At 57.6% G+C, this 17,686-nt stretch overlaps 1 protein-coding gene across 2 annotated transcripts in view; it reads left to right on the forward strand.

The window, feature by feature from the left end:
• The first annotated feature begins 10,225 nt into the window (after positions 1-10,225).
• The window catches only part of TNR (tenascin R), a 78,195-nt gene continuing 70,734 nt past the window's right edge, over positions 10,226-17,686 (forward strand). Inside the window, exon 1 of one of the 2 annotated variants that reach the window (XM_075422620.1) lies at positions 10,226-10,355. The gene's annotated coding sequence lies outside the window, so the exon portion shown is untranslated. Of the gene's footprint in view, positions 10,356-11,006; positions 11,124-17,686 lie in introns of those variants that run through there. The other variant, XM_075422621.1, reaches the window with a different exon arrangement.

Below are 17,686 nucleotides of genomic sequence, written 5' to 3' on the forward strand. Positions count from 1 at the left end.
GAATATCAATATGTCGGGGCTCTTCAGCAGTGAGCGCGGACGGCTGCTAATGCCAGCGTTCGACCCGAGCGCTGGAGCCATGTTTGTTTAGGGTAATGTTGTTTAACTACGGAAGGTCATAATGACAGCGGTGGATAATTAGAAAGGCAAATCTAACTCCTTTCTTGCTCAAAAGTCCTCTTTCCTTTCTCGCTGCTTTTTGGAAGCAAGAAATAGCTGGCAAGGCCCTGCAGCAGCCCAGAGGTGAAGCAGAGCGTTCACTGCGGCGGTCGGCTTGAGGAAATCATCTTGTGTGTCGGCAGCATCCACGTGTGCAGGCAGCAGTGCTAACCTTGATGTCCGACGGAGGTAGTTGGGGAAATTATGGCCGCTGCCTACAAAGACTCGTTTTCTTGAGGCCAACCTCACAAGACCCTCCTCGCCCGCTCTCCAAGAGGGGTTTGCCTTCCTCAGCAGTGCAGAGACCATGTCCTGCGCTTGGTCATGGGTGCAGGGTTACTGCAGAGGATCAGTAGGAGCTTGGGGACTGTCACCTGTTTTAAATGTTGAGGAGCTAAGGGGTTTGGCTAGTGGGGAGGTGTGCTGGAGGCCACAGGAAGCCATGAATTACAATAGCATCTGTGGCACAAGGACCAGAGACCACACATTCTACCTTCTGAGAGGCACCTGTCACTCTGGTCCCCGCAGCCTTCTGGTGATCATCACTGTACAGTTTGCTTTAGTTCTGCTTTCAGAGTGAGCTGCAAATGGGTTCTTGAAGTGAGGGTCTGCTCATCCTTATCTCTGTTCAACTACAAGTCGGTATTTTGGTATTCTAACTTCATAAATGAGTTGAAATGGTTGGTTGGGTTAAAACAAGGCTTCTTCCTCTACTCCATGTGTTAACCAGCCATTGGAGTTGAGTAGGTCTTGCCAAAAAACTGTTTGAAGCCTTTCCAGCTTAACTTTCACACCTTAAATCTGGCCTTGGCTGATGGCTGGCCATAGTTACTCAGCAGAGGCAGGACAAGAATTCGTACTCTTAACATCAAGCAGTGGGGAAAAAGTGAGGGGGTTTATATCTATTGGAAATGAATGGTGAGAAAGAAAACTAAGCGTGGACCTTCCTTGGCCAGTCTGCGGTGCAAGGGGAGAAGGTGGTTCCAGCTCTTCCAGGACCACAGCATCTCGCAGGGCTCCCTGCTTCAGGAACCTTTTAGGTGAAGGAGGGCTCCACACACCCGTCATAGCCTCTGATCCACGCAGCGGCAAAGGCAGAGAGAGGCAGGTTAAACTTTTTCCTCTCTGTTTTGCCGCCTTCTAAAGGTGTTGCCATCTCCCTGGTCTGATCGAGGAGATGCAATTAACCTCGATGCTCTCATTTGACTCCCAAAACGTGGTGGTGGGGAGCAACAGGACTGACTTTCACCTGGAGCCTTGCACGAGTAGCAGAGGGGTAAGAGCTCTGTGAGCATCTCTAACCCCATCATCCTCCCCAAAATCCCTCCACCCCTCCGAGGGCTGGGGAGCACGCTGTCACTTCATCTCTTAAAATCCTTTCAGGCAGCCGAGGAAAATAATTTGGAGACTTTCAGGAAAAAAAAAAAACCAAAATGTAAAGGCCATCCTTAGGAGGCGTGAGTAATAGCATGTGACAGCTGAAACCAAGCCAGCAGAGCTCGAGACGAATCCCAAAGCAGCGAGCGCCGATGTACCCTTCCAGCCTGCCTGCCTGCCCGTCGCCCTGCTCCGTGCTGGGACAGTAGCCCCAGGGGCTTCTGAATCAGAAATTAAATATGTTCGTTTCAAGGTTACCTCGTCGTAACTCCCTCAGCATTGTGAGCGTCCCCCAGGGGGCTGACCCACGCCGTGGGGCTATGGGGAGCCACGAGCATAGTGCTGGGTGCCGATGGACCGAGCTGCGAAGGCGCTGGACCATCCCGTGCATCCCGTCCTCTGGACACCCGCAGCAAGGACTGTGACCGCCGGAGGACGAGCAACATGTGCTGCAGGTGTGACCCCATCCCACCAGCTGTGCCTCCGCCCGTGGGACGTGTGGGGTTGGGTAAGGAAAAACGCTCAGCAGCCCGGATTCTTCCTCAGGGGCCTTATTTAAATAACAAGTTTGTCCTGATTATGGTGCTTAATCTGACTTGTCAAAACCCCCATAAAAACCATTTGGGTGTTTAAGAGGGAAAACTCACTCCTCTCGCTCTCCAAGAGCTGAGCAGGAGCTGGTCTGAAGCCACCAGCCAAGCTGCCCCTGTCCTGTCCCATCACCAGTGTCCCCAGTCACAGGCATGTGCGGGGGGTGCTGCCAAGCGAGCCTTCATCCCCCAGCCCAGTGCCAGGGCTCGGCTACCCATAAAATATTCAGAGTTATTTTACAGAGGTATTTATTTTGCATATGTTTTTAATTGTTATTAACACAATAACTATTAAGAGCTGTTGACACTTCCCCAGTCCCGTGGCGGCTGAAAAACACCCTGAAGCTGGCATTGATCTGCGGAGAGCAGCGCGAGTTACTGGGGCGAGAGGTGTCGAGGGGAAGCAAAGCGGCGCCGACCCCTCAAAGTGGTCTGAGCATCACGCTCGAGCTGGCGCCAGACAGGCACCCGAGCCAGGGCGAAAGGGGCCAAAGCCCATCGGACCGCGACGGCACGGCCCCCGGCATGGCCCTGGTGAGGTGAGCAGCGGGCGGGGGGCTGCGAGTTCCAGGGCAGCAGACACCGGGGCTGGGGGGAAGGTATGGCTGCGTCCAAACCCCCTCCCCTGCTCTGTGCAGAGCGGGAGAGCTGATTTCCAGGCGCTCTCAATGCGCTGGTGGGGTGCAGCAGGGCTGGGAAGAGCCGGGAGCGCCATGTTTTGTGAGGTGTTAAGGAGCAGCTGACGTCTGGATGTTAGTGGAGAAGACATCCCTGTGTGTCCCAGCTCACCCAAAACAAGGAGGAGGAATCACAGAAGGGTAGGGGTTGGAAGGGACCTCTGTGGGTCACCCAGCCCAACCCCCTGCCGAAGCAGGGTCACCCAGAGCAGGCTGCACAGCACCATGTCCAGGCGGGGCTCGAATATCTCCAGAGAAGGAGACTCCACAGCCTCCCTGGGCAGCCTGGGCCAGGGCTCCATCACCCTCAGAGGGAAGAAGTTCTTCCTCGTGTTCAGCTGGAACTTCCTCGGCTTCCATTTGTGCCCATTGCCCCTTGTCCTGTTGCTGGGCACCACTGGAAAGAGTCTGGCCCCGTCCTCCTGACACCCACCCTGCAGATATTTATAAGCATATATTAGGTCCCCTCACAGCCTTCTCTTCTTCAGGCTGAACAAGCCCAGCTCCCTCAGCCTCTCCTCGCAGGAGAGATGCTCCAGTCCCCTCCTCATCCTCGTAGCCCTGTGTTGGACTCTGTCCAGTAGCTCCTCATCTTTCTTGAACTGGGGAGCCCAGAACTGGACAGAGTACTCCAGATGGGGCCTCACCAGGGCAGAGCAGAGGGGCAGGAGAACCTCCCTCGACCTGCTGCCCACACTCCTCTTGATGCACCCCAGGATCCGTGGAGGATCCCCAGGAGGAGACAGCAGCATCAGTTACAGCCTCTGTGTCCCCCCCGGCCTTTTCTCCTGTTCATTTTTTTTCCCGTAGGAGATTAATGGGAACTCTTTGTCTTCTAACATGACTGTACCTTATGAATTCTCTGTCTCACCCTCATCCTTTCAATTATCCACATAATAAAATATGTATTCAGTGATTTCAGGTCATAATTTGATCTGCTTAGGGAAGAAAAGGAATGATGGAGAAGGGTTGCCGGCGTGCTCCACTCGCCTCCATTTATCTTTATTTATCATTTTTTTTCCTAACAACCTGTGTGCAGCCAGGTGATGGAATACCGGTACCTGCGTGCGGATTCCTTGCAGACTGAGTCCCCCCTGGCACCCCCGGCTTGGCAGGACCTGGTGAGGAGCCCTGGCTGCCCCCAGCCCCGCTCCCTTGGCAATGGTGATGTTCAGGGTGGTCACAGGGCTGAGCCATCCCAGTAATCCCTGCCTTGCCCTCGCTCCCTCTGGGCTCAGTTTTGCCCAGCTGTAAAATGGGCACAAATTTGCCCCTGTGCAAACCATGGGGATGTGGTGGTTTCTGGGGGGGCACGGGCACCACCCAGGGTCTGCCCAGCCTGCCGGCAAAGGCGGGACGGCATGGCCTTATCCCAAGGCAGAGACGCAGCATTGAAGATCCTTCCTTCGTCTCATCTGTGGGGCAGCCGTGGGGCTGCTGTACAGCACTGGAGCTGCTGAAGTGTCATTTTAATACCAGATTTAATTCTGAATGTGTGTGTTAATTACTTTAATATGCTCCTGCGACATGTAAAAGCCTTGTGCGTGGCAGTAGCGGTGCCAAAGGGCATTTGGCATTTTAAAAAAAAAAGCAACCCGGGAGCCTCTGATGCCCTGGCGTCGCTGGGGGATGCTGCGATTCCCACCGGCGCCATGAAGCTGCATCGCACCGAGAGCGCCTTACGCTTGACCGCAGCAAAAGCCAGGGTTTGAAATCCTGGCGCTCAGCACGGCTCTCGGCCCAGTGTCCACTGGGTGCCCGTTCTCCCTGTGGCTGTTTACGGAGCCGTCTGTCTGTCTGCGAGCCCGCAAAGCCTCTCTCCTTCCAGGGACGCAAAGCCTGTTTTGGCAGCGCTGGCATGTGGGTCGGTGCTGCTGCCCGGGGAGGTGGGGGATCTGGGGGAAGGTTTCCAGAAAGCGGGATTTGAAGGAAGGTTTCCAGAAAGGGGGATTTAGGGGCCTCCCCTGCCACCGCACAGATGCTCTGAGCCGCCGGAGGCTGTTTGCTTCTTGCCTCTGCTTTTCAGGGCTGTTTATTCTGGCGATGGAGATGGTCTCTGTGAGACCGGTGCTGCTGACGGATGAGAAAGCAAGGGCTCGTCACGGTGACGATGCTTTAATGGTGATGAAGCGTTAGCATCGCTTACCCCAGACAGGCAGAGAGAGGGAGAAAAAACAAATCGGTGCCACCCACCCCGGGGAGAGGACCTGGCTGCCCAGGGCACTTCTGAGCAGCTAAGGTTGGCCTTGCTGCACCTTCTGCTGCGAGCAGGGGCACGGAGCGGGAGGGAGAAAATGAAGGCAATGCCCCAACCCACCCAGTGTGACTTGCAAAGCTGGGATCCGTCATGCTTTGCCAGGATGAGAGCAGCTGGGCTTAAAGAAACCCTCTTTTTGGTACCCCTGCGTTGGCCCTGGGAGCAGGGGGAGACTTCCAGCTTGCTTTGCGTGGAAGAACCTTTGCACGCTGAAGAGGTTGGGTTGCGCTTTGCCAGCGGAGATACTCATCCCACTGCCAGCTCTTGGTCCCTGCCTGCTCTTCGCAGCCTGCCTGCCGGCCAGCCTGGTGTCCCCGTCCTGGGGAGCGTGGGTGCCCTCTCAAAGGGGATGGAGAGGTGTCTGGGGATGGGTCTGAGCATAGGGCAGCAGCAAAGCAGCTCATCCACCTGTAGCTCAGTGTGAAGTAGAGAGATGGCTTCTTCCATAGCAGCAACACCTCCACCCGAGGTGCTTTGCTGTCTGTAGGGGCCATTGGATGCACTGAGACACAGCTGGTGCTGGGGAGGAGCAGGGAAATCGCTGCCAGCAGCGTCCTGAAACCCCAGGAATGGGGCATGGCTTTACAGCCACTTCGCCCCCGCAGCGGTGACCGACCTCAGCACTGCCCCGTGGGTGAATGTCTTCTCCTGGGGCTCTCCCAGGGATGCTCAGGGAGGGGCTGGGGGTGGAGAAGGACGGACGTGACCAAGAGTTGAGGCCTCTCACGGTGAGCAACAGCTCTCCATGCTCTCTGCAGCGAAGCTGTGTCCTTCCTTAAAATGTGGAATCGAAAAATCCATTTGGTTTCTCGTGCTCCTGACAATCCCTAAGCACGGGGTGTTTTCCGAAAGGTTTCTTCTCCTAACGAGCGCTGTGTATCCAGCCGTGTCGGCTCAACCCGCCTGCTGCAGCAGTTGGACTTCACAGCAATGCCACACTGCAACGTTAGTATTTATTATTTTCATATGAAATGCTAGACAAACTGTTTTGTCATTAAAAAGGCAAACTTTCCCCGGTTTCACCACGAGGCCGTTTGCTTCTCGCCAGCAAGGTCAGAGATGGAGACAGCTCCGTGGGTAGCACAGGTCGTAGCTGCCAGCGCGTCTCCCAGCCAGGCTCCCCTACGCTTCCCACTGCTGGAGCAGCTCAAGGTATTTCTCCTCCACCTCGGAAACACAAACTCTGCACTAAGGGAGCTCTTTGCAGTGAGCTGGGGACAGCCTTTCCCTGCCCATCACCAGGAGCACTGAAGTCTTGATGCTGCGGACCGATGAAGCACCCGGGCTGCCTTGCTGTGAAGCTCACGTCTGTTTTGCAGAGCTGTTTCCTGGCTCTGCCACCATTCGCTGCTTCCCTGCCAGCACTCACCTTCATTCAGCCGTTGCATGATAGCAGATAATTTGCTGGCTTTGATTGTAGGGTATTAGATGGATTTAAAGATTTGGCTTTATTGCTTTCACAATTACAGTCAAACCTTCTTAATATTGCTACCGCTTTAAGGTGTGGTCCTTCTTATTATCCGTGGACCCGCAGCCCTCTGTGTGCTGCAAGTTCCTGGGGAAAAGGTTTGGGATGCCATCAGTCCCTCACAGCCCCTGGCATCCCCTCAGGGCCCTGACAGACCCCCAGAGCCCTGAGCACCCTCTTCATGGCCCCTGGCATCCCCCCAGGGCCTGGAGCATCCCCTCCATGGCCCTGCGCAGACCTCCAGAGCCCTGAGCATCCCTTCAGGATTCTGAGCATCCCCTTCATGGCCTTGAGCATCCCCCCAGGGCCCTGAGGCATCCCCCCCATGGGGCTCCCTGGGGCTGCAGTGCCCCGGGGTGCTCCGCTGTCCAGGGAAAGCCCTGCGAGCTGGAGACCTTTCCAGGGCTATTCAGCCTTCCTGGGGTCTCTGCGTGGGGAAGGCAGCGCCTGCCCTCGGCTGTAATTGAAATAGATGGAATCAGGACAGATCAACGTCTAATTCCTTGCCTGAGTGAATGGAGACATATGTTTAATTTTCTGGTAATTCAGCCTGGGAGCTCCGTCTCGTTCCTCTGCGCGCACGTAAGGATCACCGCTGCCAAGAGGCAGGTTCACTTGGTACCCATAGCTCTGCGTGAGAGCTTCTCCCCGGGGCTGCCATCCCCGCCGTCGGTAATGGGACGAGACATGAAAGCCATTTCCCAAACTCCTGCTGCAAAGGCAGAGTTCCCATTGCTCCGCACATCCAGGGGAAATAGCAGGGATGCTCGAAGCTCGGGGATGCGGGTGGTCACCGGCTGCGTTTCCATCCAGGTTTCTTCTAGGGCTGTGCTGGGAGAGGAGCGGCGGGAGGCGAGGGGTGGAACCAGCAGCATCTCGCTGCTGGGCATCTCCCCAGGCGGGACCACACAGGGAAGGGATCCTGGGGTTTTCAGGCCAGTCCAGAAGGTCTCGTTCACTGGAGGGTGCTTTGCCCTAAAGCACCGTGTTGTTGCAGGGATGGAAAGCTCCGGCGTGTCCAGCTGAGGCTCGATTCCCGCTGGGATCAGCAAGGCAGGCTCGGGAAGCGTGAGGGTGTTTGGGCTACATGGGTGGTTATGGCCCAGAGCCCCAGAGAGCTGAAAAACGCAGACGGGGAAAAGGAATTTGAAATGATCTTCCCAAAACCTTCTTCTAAATGAAGATCTTTATTTTTTCCCAGAGTGGTCCCCAGGGACCCCTTCAGACCATCCGTGCCTCGTGCAAGCCACGCGCCCTCCCCTCCAGAGGTGTCCATTGGAAAGCTTCTTGTGTTGGCTACATCAGAAGTGAGTTTCCCATTTTTGGGGGTGTATTTTGCACTCAAGTACATTTTAGAGCAAGAAATTTTGTGCGTTTCTCCTCAGCTTCATCACAGGTTGCATAAGGATCCTCTTCTGCGGGTGGTGACATCTTTGGGCCCTGCTTGACCCTGCTTTTTCTTTACACCTTCACTACCATGGGAATTAAAGTGTGCCGGTTTTACACCCAGCCACCCTGCCCTGAAGGAGTCGGGTGACAAATCTCTCCTTCATGCATGGTCATGGTCAAAACGCTGTGACTTTCAGGATGTTGCCCTTGACTTCGACTTGCAAGCTTGTCAGCATGGCTGGAAGGCGAAGGAGAACAGTGAGCTCCTCTGCTCCAGCTGCTGTGATTTCAGCATCCAAGGCAGGACCCAGCCAGGTCCTTTTGCCCACCACAACAAGGAGCTTGGGTGGAGAAAGCCAGAAGGGAGTTGTCAGCTATTTCAATCTATTGCTTGCATATGGCTTCTTGGGGTTTTTTCCATTGGAATGGTTCAAGCAACGTGGTTTTTGTCCTGCTGGTCCATCTGTAAAACCAAAGAGGAGTTTTCCTTGCAGTTGAGATACCTCACATCCAACTCAGGCTCTTGCATTACAATCGGGAAGGCTGCGTGCCACCTCGCTGGTGGCACCCGTTGGGTGCAGCTCAACCAGGTTTAATTAGCTCTGGTGTCTGAGGCCGTCAAAAATCACTGCCTACTCCCTTGAGTTGTGGGTTTCACTCTGTGTAGGGTGTCTGTGTGCGTAGCTGCAGGTGTATGACTCTACACCAAAGTGGGCATTTATCTACTGAGCTGAAGCATCTCATTATTATTAACAGGCTTGATGTCTCTCAACGAGCTTCCATTTTCCAAAGGTAGGAGGTAGATTAGGCAATTTACCCAAAGTGGCATGGGGAAACTGGGAAATGAAACCGTATCTCTGGGGTCACAGATACTTTTAGGGCCACCCTGTTACCATGGCTAAGGGAGGTCTGGTTTGACTCCTTGGGACGGGACCCTCTCAGCTGATGGAGCGGCTTGCAGGGAAAATGTTTGAGCAACCTCTGGAAACTGTCTGAAGTCGTGTGCAGGGTTAGACGGAATTGCTCTTTTCAACTTTGGTTTGCCAGCTCAGCTGGGGGAAAAAAAACCCTCTACTATCAACAACACTTCTCGTCATTGAGCAAAAAGCTTTCGGAGGCTTATTACTTTGAATATTTGGTTTGGTTCTGACGTTAAAAGGAATTAGAGCGCTCCAAATGTGTTAAAATAGAACACTACAGCCGCTTCCCCACATTATTTTGGTCAAGTGATGGTAGTTGGGTGAATTTGTCAGGAATTCACAAATGGTTTCCGCAACTCTCAGCCTGCAAGGAGGGGATGTGATGGAACGAACGCCTCTCCGGGCTGCATGTGAGTCAGTGAGCACCGGGGACGCCGGCATGTTTCTCATGCCCAGGGGTGAGGTCAGTCTCTGGCTGTCCGGAAGCCGTGGGGAGTGCTGACCTCAGCTCCATTTAACCAAGTGAAGTAAGGACGGGTGTCGAAATACCTACTGCCGGCTTGACCCTGTATCCCTCCACTCCCCCAGGGTCCGATGGCTGGATGGGGGGAACATTAATGCCAGCGTGGCTCTACTACTCCATCCTGCTTGGAAGGGGAGATAAGCATGGCCCTCAAAGAGGGCGCAGAGTGGGGAGGGTCCCCAGCCCCTCCTGCCAGGGCTGAGGCTGACACCTGCTCCTCTCCAAGCAGCTCTGTTCCTCTCTTCAGACCGTGATGTGGGGTTCGATGCCCCAACCTCCCAGCTGGGGGGGAGATCCCACCCCTCCAGACCAGTGACTGTTAATTAACCTTCAGAGGAGACACAAGACCCAAACTTGGCTGTAGAATCACAGAATGCCTTGGGTCGGAAGGGACCTTTAAAGGCCATCTCGTCCAACCCCCCGCCGTGAGCAGGGACATCTTTACCTGGATCAGGCTGCTCAGACCCCCAACCTGGCCTTGAATGCTTCCAGAGATGAGGCACCGACCACCTCTCTGGGCAACCTGGCGTCCCATCACCCTCAGCGTTAAGATTTTCTTCTTTACAACCAGTCTAAATCTCACCTCTTTCGCTTGAAAACCGTTACCCCCCCCGTCCTATCGCGACAGGGATATCACGCCTGTCCCCATCTTTCTCATGGGTGTGCGGGTGGGCTCCTGGTCCCGCCGCTGCCCGCTAGGGGGCGGCGTGCCGGGAGCGGGGGAGACGCGGTGGGGGGAGGGATGGGGGGAGGGATGGGGCGGGGGGGGGGGGGGGGGGGGGGGGGGGGGGGAGGAAAAAACCCGAAGCTGCTGAAATTTAAGCAGGGGAGGGCGCGGCGGCGCGGCAGTCCCGGGGCCGCCCCTCGCTGCCGCAGCAGCCAGCGGGGCCGCCGGCGCCAGACGAGCTCCAGGCCGAGCCCCGGGGACCCCGCCGGAGCGGGGCCGCCCCGCTTCGCTTCCCGCAGCAGCCCAGGACGAGCCGTCCCGGCCCGCGGTGAGTGGCTTCAGCACCGCGGACAGCTCCGCCAGCCGTCCGCGCTCCCGCCGCCTCCGCGCTCCCGCCTCCTGCACGCTCCCGGCTCCGCGGCCCCGCGCCCCGGTGCCCTCCGTGTCTGCCCCCCCCCCCCCCCCCCCCAAAATCCCCCACCGGGCGCGGAGGTGGGAAAGAACCCGCGGTTCTCCCGTACCGGGGGCTGTGCGGGGGGGAAAAGGGGTGTTTGGGGAAAAGGGGGGGGGGGGTGCTATTTTTAGGGGGTGGGGGCAAAGAGGGGTTCGCACTTTCCGCAAGTTCCTTTTCTTGCCGGAATGAGGTGAAGGAAATTTGGCTCTCGGCACCTGCGTCAGACGGGGAGAGGAGAGGTTTCTTGCTGCTCGCTGGCGGGGGTTGATTGGGGGCGGGGGGGGGCTCATTCATACCCCCTCCCCACGGAGCTTCGTCTCTCCTCCGCACCCCCTCCCCGCCGCGCTGCTGCGGAAGGGGCACCCCCAAACTCCTCAACCCCCACTCAGCCTTTCCCTCCCGCGAAGACCACCCAGGCCCTCTGCCGAGCTGCGATCCCAGCTCTCCGCTGCGAAACGCCAAAGTTCCGGACGTGATTTTTTCGCCTCCCCTCCCCCCCGCTGAGGAATACCTCGGTGCCTTCCTCCAGAGCGGCCAACCCTTCGGGCGGCCCTGGGAGGGGTCGGCTGAGAGCTTTGGGCTGGAAGATGCTCCCCGAGCCGGGACTCGCAACGCCGGGGAGCGGAGCGCTGGTTTGGCGAGGTTCCTGCTGGGCGGAGGGGTGGGCGAGCAGCTGGAGGAAGGGGCGGCGAGGGTGTTTCTGAGGGGCCCGTTAATTAGGCATGCTTCGTTAGCGGTTACCCGTTACAGCTGCTGGCAGAATCCAACTGGATTCTGCGGAGAGCGGGGAGGAGGCGGCTGGCGGAAGGGTCAGAGGTGGGGGGGGGTCCTGTGCCTTCGTTAGAGCACAAGCTTGGGGCTTTATTTGAGCCTCGGGTCGGTGCTGCCAGTGATGGGGTGCAAACCCCCGGGTCGGGATGCAGGACGGGTGGGCTCGGTGGGAGAGAGGGGCTGCAGAGCATCCCCGGCCCCGCCAGCCTGCTCCCCCCCGGGGAACTGGGGCAGCAAGAGGTGGGGACCCCTCGGGGGCTGAGGCTTTAAATGGGGCCACGGGGTAGGTTTGGGTGGTGGTGGTCTGTACGTGGATCCGTACGCAGAGCCGCGCTGCCGGGGCTGGAAGAGACGGTGCTGGTTGCCAGGGCTCGTGGCGCTGGCGCTCGGGGGGATCCGGCTGTAAATTCTGGCAAACCAAGGCGGAGAAGGTCTGGTTCCGGGCTGAGGTTGGGCTTTCCTCTGGGCTCTGCTCCTGGCGAGCGGGGGTGGCTCTGCGGGCAGGGACAGGCTGGGCTCCCCGTGTCTGCAGGGCTGCTCGTGGGGCTCAGACCCCCTCTCCCCCCAGGCCTCCCCGCCCTGCCCTGCACCCCAAACCCGCTCGGAGGGGGGCTTTGGGAATCACCAGGGGAGGCAGAAGGCTGCGGGGACGGTTTGTCACCGCAGGGCAGCAGCCACAGGGGGGGACACGGATCTCTTGCTGTTCCCTTGACGGTGATGCTCCAGCCTCCCCAGTGCCCCCCTAAAGCGGCTCAAGGACCGCGTTAGGAGGCAGAAATCAATCCCAGGGGAGCCCTTCCCCGACACAGCCGCAGCTCTGGCTGCCGGCAGCTTCATCTGCAGCTCCGGGGAGGGGACAGACCCCCAAAGCTGCTGCGCTGGGGTGGGCTGCGGCACGGGGCTCCCAGCCCTCTCCCACCTCCCATTCCTCTCGCCAGAGCACGGAGCGAATGCAATAAACGCCGAGAGAAACGCTAATTAGCGAGTACAAGCGTGCAGGGTGTAAAGTAGATGTTTAACCATATTATACAAACAAACAGAAAGGAACCATAAATTAGGCGGGGGGGAGAATTCGATCCATCGATGGAACTGCCCAGGCAGAAGAGATAAAGGCAGCGCGCGGCGGGCAAGGGACGGGGAAATGACACGGCCGTTGCCTGTAATCCTCTTTCTTTTTAATTGTGCTCGTAATGAGAAATGAAACGTCAATGTCGCTGGATGCTGCTTCTCCCCATAGGGTGGTCCCAGCCAGGGGAGCAGCATCCTGCAGCCAGGGACGGGTGAAAATCCAGGCGAAGGCAAAGCCTGGGATCTCTCGGATCCTTCCAGCCCTCGGGAACTGGTCTCTAACCGTGCCCAGTTTGCTGGCTGGAGTCACTGGGAGGTGGCTGCGAAATTTGATGGCGTTAAGTGCTTGAAGCTCAAGGTCTCTATGGGACCTCCTCGAGGGGTGGTCAGTTCCCGGTCTCCCCTAACCCACATCACTGCTCCCAGCCCGGTGTCACCCTCGCTGTGTGAGAAATGAAATAACTAAATAAGAAAGGAAAAGAAATTAAAAAATAAAGTAGAAAATATGGGCCAGGGTGGGCAGGTGCCGTTAGTCCGTCCCTTGCTCAGGAAGGGCTTTTTTCCCAGCGCTCTCTCGTGTGTCTCAAGCCTTCCTCACTGATGCGCCTGAAACGAATCCCGGGGTGCTCAGTTTCGGCTGACCTTTAGTTAAAGATTGTCCCCGTGGGCTGTCTCCGCTCCCGCAGCCCTCCAGGGGAGCAGCTTCCACTGGGTTTCATGGGGACTGAAAGGACCTCTCCATTCCCCACTGTCTCCTGGCCGAAGCAGGGGGTCGCAAGCCCGTTCCCACTGGGCCAGCAGCATCCCTGCACTAATTAATTGATGACGGTATTCCCTGAAATGGCCACAAAGTTTGGAGTAGTTGGACTGCTCCAGCCCGGGGACGGGCAGCTGGAGCTGGCCGCTGGCTCAGCGCTGCCAGTCGAGGCGTCACGTCCCCACTCGCCTCTTGGCCTCCGGACCCGCTCAGGGAGCTTTCCAACCAAATTGATATTCAAAAAAGCATCCTCCATCACCAAAATCTCAGCACCAAACCTCCCAGCCACGGGCTGCCGCGGAGGGCTGGGAGCTCCTCCCGCACCTTCCCCGTCCCCTCGGTTTGTCATCCTCATCTCGGAGCTTGATTTTATTTTCCCGTTCTAATTACCCGGCGTAATCTCTCCCAGCAGCTCCTTGATGAGCCCCAGGTAATTGTTTGGTTCTTTTCATTCCCCTCTATTTTCCTTGGCGCTTTGCAATGTCAAGGCCTTGTGTTTCCATGAAAAGGCTCGTTTCTCCCTGGCAAAGCATCAGCAGGGCAGTAAAAGCCGGGGCAGGGATGCGAAGTTCTCTCCCCGTGCTCCCCGGGGCAGCTGCGGGTGGGAAGGGGTCTGGGTCCCCCCCGAAGCGCCCAGCGAAAAGGACAGCAGAGGCGGTCAGGGCTCGCTGAGGTCCCTGTCTCCAGGAGGTCTTCATCTGAACATTTTTCTTCTAAAAGCTCTCATTCTGGGGGCATCTCAAAGTTCTGGGGGCTGCGTGTCCCAGGACAAGCTAGGACCCATCCCGGCTACCACCTGCTGCCTCCTCCTGCCCCTCTCTCAGATTTTTGTTTGCTAAATAAGGGCTTTCTGGCAGGCATTTCTGCTCTCCATCTCGTTTCCCAGAGCGAGCAGAACCCCAGTGCTCATCCTCCACGGCAAGCCACCACGGCAGGATGGGGTTTGAAGGCTCTTGCTAGTGTGTGGGTTGTTACAGGGATTACTCTGGGGTGTTTCACTGGTGCCTGGGTGGGTGTGGGATGCTGCTGACCCATCTTGCTTCCCTTGGCCCAGACAGAACCCCTTCTCCTTTTGGAGGAGATCTCAAAACCACCTATGCTTTGGGGAAATGAAGTGCGTGTAGCTACTACAGCTGTCAAGAAGTCCTTTGGTAATGGCTGTCCTCCAGGAGAGGGGTCTGGCAGAGGTGAGGGGTTGTCCCTCTCCTTTGCCTCTGCTCACAAGAGACATCACGGGAGGGAGAAATTATTTCAGCTTTCTGTCCTTCATCCCCAGGGTGGCTCCCTCCTCTTACTCTCACTTGTTTGGGGAGAAGATCCCACGTGGGACTGTGTGTAGCTGAGGGCTGTGGATGGGTCCGGAGAGATGTCCGGGGAGCAGAGATGCTCCAGTGGGTGCCGGCTCTCACTCCAAAGCGCAAGCATCCTCCGCGGAGGAAGGAAATCAGCCCAAACTCTGCCCACCTGGCACTGCTTCCTCCATCCCGGGGTGCGAAAGGGCACGTCGGCGCAGAGGCCACGTCCCAGGGGAAAGCTGCTCCATTCCCATTAGCTGGGGCACGCGGCTGGCCAGGGTAATTACCCTTCCTTGGCCCGGCTGCCTGGGATTTGAAAATTGATTGCCAAGTTGATACCGATGCGTTTGGACCACGCCGGGCTGCCCGCGGGGGGAGGCTGCCCTCACCGATGGCGGCGCGGGGAAAGGCTGGCCCTCGGCTTTCCGAGCTCCTCACTGGCAGGTGAGGTGACCCCTGAGCCTGCCCGCACCCAGCCCTGCCCGCACCCAGCCCTGCCCGCACCGAGCCCTGCCCGCACGGTGCTGGAGCGGGGCAGTGGCTGCAGGATGGGTGAGCGAGCGGGGGGAGCAGAGCCCCTCATGGTCCCCACTTTGGGGCTCAAGCCCCACCGCCGCAGTCGCGAGCATCCCCTCCGACAGGGAAACGTCTCCCGGCGAAGCTCTCGAGCCGTTTCCCCGCTGGCTTCCTCCGTTTCGGCTGAAATCACGTTAGTCAGCAGAAATCACTGACAACGTGGATTCCTAAAGTTCATTTTTTATTTTCTGGATTTGTTTTAGTGGATGAGTCCTCTAATCCCTGTGGGGTTTTGCAGCCTCGCCCAGCTGAGCGCCACAGCTGGGAAGAGGTCCCGCTCGCAGAGCACATCCACATCCCTGCTCAATAACACAGGGGACAGGAGCAGGGAGCCTCACTGGAGGTGATTTCGGCTGCCAGTGGCCGAGCTGGCACCGCGTCCAGCTCAGCATCCCCGCGGCCAGTAATTAAAATGCAGATTGATTTGGTTCGATCTGGTTGCTGTCCCTTGGGGGGGGGCGAGGGGGCTCCCCAAGGGGACACGCTGGCACTAACGGGACCTGACGTTTCTCGGGGGGGGGGGGGGCATCACTGCCCTGCCTGGCCCTGCCCGTCTCTGCCCGCGGCCGAGCGCGGGGTTCAAGCCCTCCTCGCGCGACACTCGCGTGCGTGTGTTTTTAGAAGTGACGCTTGTACTCACACGGAGACTTAAAAGAAAATCTCTCTGCAAAGCACCAGCGTCAAGCTTATCTTTAATTACACAGTTAATTTATTATGTAGCACTAGTAACAAAGTAAACAGGGCAAATGGCTCCGCGATAGCACACCGAGAATAGCCTCATTTAGTAAATAATTTTGACTTAAGTAATTATTTCCTGCAAGGGGGATGATGCGGGGGAGCCCCAGGGGACTCTTCACTCCCGGCCGCAGGAGGGGTGAACCCTCCGTGTAATTCCTCATTAATTACTCGGTGCCGTCACCGCCTGCTCCCCACGTCCCTCCGACGTGCGCCCATCGCCCCGTGCGCCCCGGGGTGACCGACGGGGTCCCGGTGGGTGCTGTCGGTGCTGCCCATGGAGCCGCTGGCCCCAGCCTGGCAGCATCCCTGGCAGCGGTTGGTTGGTTTTCCTTTGGATCGGGGTTGTTTTTTTTTTCCCCTCCCCAGTTTTAACCCGTCCACTTGTTGTGCTGCTAAAGTGGCATCTCCTTTCCCTAGTCTTGCATAATGAAGACTAATTGCAGCGGGATGCTGATTAACGTGCAGCGCTCTTTCCTGCTGGGTGGGTGGCAGTGGGAACCGCCGAGCCGGAGGCAGGCGATGCTACCAGCATCCCTGGTACCCAGCACTCACGGCACTGCCGCCTGCATCCCGAGCTCCTCCAGCTGCCCTCTTCGGTAGGAAAAATGGTTTAGATGGAGCTACTTCATTTCTGCTTTCCCCCTCTCATCTTCCTCTCCAGCTCAGCCTTCACTCCCCATCTCCGTCCCTGTCCCCCCCCACCCCTCTCCAGCTTCTCCCACACACTCTTCCCCGCTCCGGCCTTTTGTTTCTCCCTGGGGCTTCATTTAAAAGCACTATTGATGCTGTTGGGTGCTCAGATGAAGAGAGTCTCTCTCCGGCTGCCCGCTGCAGATGGGGACCTCGGCTCAATCCACGTCCTGTTCTCCACCAGGGAATAACAATGAACTCGGGCACCGCGGAGAGACGGAGAAAGAGCAGCTCTGTGCTCCGGGAGACAGCGCTGTCCCCGGGGCCAAAAGAACTCCGCTTGTTTTATTTATCAACTCCGGGGTGGACGGGGAGTGAGCGGCATACAGATGTTGGCACAGCTGGCTCTGCTGGCCGTCGTGCCTGGGACCGGTCCCGTGAGGAGGCGGGGATGCGCTGGGGCGTTGGGGGTCTCGGCATTGCGTCCAGAGCTGGAAAACCAGCTGGAGGGGTGGTTTAAAATCAAGAGCGAGGTTTGAGCTCTGGGCATCTCTACGGCTGAGCCCCAAGTAGCCTTCGGCAGCCAGCATCCAATCTGCCACGAGTTTCCACCCTCCCCCAGGCCGGTACCCCAGTGATGCTCGCGCGGAGCCGGAGACAGCTCAGCATTTACCCAGCAGCTCCGATGCTTGCAAGGGGAAGAGAAAAATGAGGAAGAAAAGCCCTTCTTCATCGTTTATGCAGGCACACGAAATGAAATGAGGGGCGACAGCAGGTTCCTTGGCTCCCTCCCCGCCGTTGCCCACCCCGCACACGTGCAGGCTGCCTCCTTCCCGCTCCTCTTCTCCTGCGCTCCCATCAGTGAATTGGATTAGTCACCTTCTTAATTAACTGTGCCGGTGTGAGCTCTATTAGGTATTAAATGTTTGTCACAATCCAATTAAAAAAAATCCATCCTGGCAGGGCAGGGGTTCGGAGGTGCCAGGGGTTTGCAGCTCTCAGGCCGGGGTCTCGGAGGCATGAAGCCAGGTGAGATGGGGGGGGTCTGGTGGGGTGTCAGTTCTCACCCCCCCCAATTCCTGGATACCCCAGGGGCTTGCTTTGCCTTTGGGAAAGGTCATCCTCACCGTCTCAGCAAGGGGTAAACCCAAAGCTGGTGCCCCAAGGAGGGTCAGGGATGTCCCCACGGCACCCTCAAAGCACCCCCGAGGCAATGTGGGTTGAAAATCGGGATGGAGCTGGGTGAAAATCCGCGACGGAGCTGTGGGGCTTTGACCGGCAGCGGGGTGCCTGTTGGGCCAGTAAGGCTTAGCCAGGGTAAACCCAGCCATTTGGGGGGAGGTTTAAGGGCTGCGTTATTAATGCGCAGG

Source organism: Opisthocomus hoazin, chromosome 6 (genome assembly GCF_030867145.1).
Source record: "Opisthocomus hoazin isolate bOpiHoa1 chromosome 6, bOpiHoa1.hap1, whole genome shotgun sequence".
In the NCBI taxonomy this organism is placed as follows: Eukaryota; Metazoa; Chordata; class Aves; order Opisthocomiformes; family Opisthocomidae; genus Opisthocomus; species Opisthocomus hoazin.